Below are 2,831 nucleotides of genomic sequence, written 5' to 3'. Positions count from 1 at the left end.
TGATCTCGGCTCACGGCAACCTCCACCTCCAGGGTTCAAGCGGTTCTCTTTCCTCGCCTCCCAAGTAGCTGGGACTACAGGTGCATGCCACCGCGCCTGACTAATGTTTGTAGTTTTAGTAGAGATGAGGTTTTGTGATGTTGGCCAGGCTGTCTCAAACTCCTGACCTCAGGTGATCTGCCTGCTCCACCCTCCCAAGTGCTGGTATTATGGCGTTTAAGCCACTGGCCAAGCCAGCATGACCTTATTTGGAAGAAGGTCTTTTTTTTTTTTTTTTTTTTTTTGAGACGGAGTCTCGCTCTGTGCAGGCTGAGTGCAGTGGCACGACTCGGCTCACTGCAACCTGCCTCCCGGGTTCACGCCATTCTCCTGCCTCAGCCTCCTGAGTAGCTGGGACTACAGGCGCCACCCATGCCCAGCTGATTTTTTGTATTTTTAGTAGTAGAGACAGGGTTTCACCATGTTAAGCCAGATGGTCTTGATCTAACCTGTGAATCCGCCCGACTTGGCCTCCGAAATGCTGATTACCAGTGTGAACCACCGCCACCCGGGCTTATTTTTTTTTTTTTTTTTTTTTTTGAGACAAGAGTCTCACTCTGTACCCAGGACTGGAGTGCAGTGCACCAAAACTTGGCTCACGGCAATGCAACCTCTGCCTCCTGGGCTCAAGTGATCCTCCGTCTCAGCCTCCAAATTAACTGGGACCACAGGCGCACACCACCACGCCCAGCTAATTTTTTATAGTTTTGTTTGTATAGATGGTGTTTTGCCATGTTGCTCAGGCTGGTCTTGAACTGAGCTTAAGCAGTCCACCCACCTTGGCCTTCCGAAGTGCTGGGATTACAGGCATGAGCCTCTGTGCCCGCGCCCAAAAGAATTTTTTTTTTTTTTTTTTTGAGACGGAGTCTCGCTGTGTCGCCCAGGCTGGAGTGCAGTGGCGTGATCTCCACTCACTACAAGCTCCGCCCCCCGGGTTCACGCCATTCTCCTGTCTCAGCCTCCCGTGTAGCTGAGACTACAGGTGCCCGCCACCGCTCCCGGCTAATTATTTGTATTTTTAGTAGAGACGGGGTTTCACAGTGTTAGCCAGGATGGTCTCGATCTCCTGACCTCGTGATCTGCCCGTCTCGGCCTCCCAAAGTGCTGGGATTACAGACGTGAGCTACCGCGTCCGGCCCCAAAGGAATTTTTAAAAAGCAGCCTCTAGTTATAAGTCCAAACATTTCTAGAGCTCTTGGTAGCTTTCCAAGCCGTCCTTCATCTGTTGCCTTGTTGGAACCGAATGAGTGGCCCGGTGCCAGCCAGGGCTCCTTACCCTCCCACTCCCTGGCTACCACATGGTTCCTTGGTACAGGGAGGTTGCTGTGTGTTGATTCCTCCTGAAGAATGTCTCATTCTTTGTCCACCATGCCCTGATGTTTGGCGATGGTGGCTTGAAGGAACTCCGACTCCACTGGGCAGCCCCCTGGGTTAACGTGTTTTGAATTCAATGCCAGAGTGTCATAGTTCATGTCGTAGTTCTCTATCGTTACAATTAGGCCAGGTCCAAGTGTGTTGTCTGACACAGCTCTTGGCACTCTTCTTGCTGTGAGGCCATTGCAGGAGCTCTGGGTCACACAGACCCAGTGTGTATGAGAGCCTGGCTTGGGGCCATCTCCCAGCAGCTTGGTCCAGGCTCGGCAGCAGGGCCAGGCAGCCAGCAACCCCTGTGAGGGGTCAGGCACAGCTGGACTCTGCCTGGCACCACTCGCGGAATGCACAGCATTCATCAGCTGTGGCCAGCTCAGGATTTTTATTCCATCAGAGCAGAAGAACCAGGTTCATGATTCCCCCCACCCATGCTAAGGAGACCAAGGGCTTTGTTATCGGGGAATGGGGAGCTCTGGGTGGTACCAGTTTCCAGAAGTTTCTCCACCAGCAAGAGAAGGGGGCAGAGGAAAGTACGTGGGCTTGGACTTCCTTGGACCTAGGTCTGAGTCCTGACTGCCACATATCAGCTGAGCAAAGTTAACGTAGTTTTCAGTGCCTCACCTTTCTCATCTCTAAAATGGGATTCGCGCCTGCCTCAGAATTGTTCTGTGCACCAAATTATGTAAAGTTCTTAGCATCTGGCAGTAGTGTGTGATGAGGGGAGGAGGGCCTTACTAAAACACCTGGCTTAGAGTGTGTGGTAAGGGGAAGGAGGCCATTATTAGCTGCCCATGACTTTGGCCTCCAAAGCCATAGAGCCATAGATTACTGAGGCAGGTCATGTGTGGAAGAGCCCGGCTACTTCGTGATGGAGCTGGGACTGGAAACCTGCAGACTCCCGCCTGGGGCTCTCTTAACTGCTCCAAGGACCAAAGACAGGGCCCATGTAGACAGTGTGGAGGCCCATTCACAGAGGTCAAGGCACTTGTCTAGAGCAGCCAGCCACGGAGGAACTGGGCCCCACGCACCGTGGCGGTAGCAGGCATGAGGGGAGAATTGGAGAGATTGGGAGATTGCAGAGGATAGGACTTGGATATGGCAACTGAGTGGATGTGGAGTCTAGGAAAGCGAGATGCCCAGTTCTCGGGCTGTCTGAGATGGGATTGGTGGCTGGAGCAGGTCTGGGACTGGAGGAGGTAAGTGCAAGTGGATAGGGAACAGGAGTTTGAGGAGCCTGTGGGACATCCAGTTGGAGGTGCCCAGGGCCTAACAATTTGGGCAGAGGCAATGAACAGCTGGGGATGGAACTCTGGTCTCCAGGCCGCCGGGCTAGAGCTGGTTCCTCCTCAGACAAGCCCCTGGTGGGCTTGGCACACCTCTTTTTTTTTTTTTTTTTTTTTTTTTTTTTTTTTTTTTTTTTT

This window comes from Rhinopithecus bieti, unplaced genomic scaffold (assembly GCF_001698545.2).
Source record: "Rhinopithecus bieti isolate Rb0 unplaced genomic scaffold, ASM169854v2 scaffold_56975, whole genome shotgun sequence".
NCBI lineage: Eukaryota > Metazoa > Chordata > Mammalia > Primates > Cercopithecidae > Rhinopithecus > Rhinopithecus bieti.
This window is presented reverse-complemented; position numbering follows the sequence as displayed.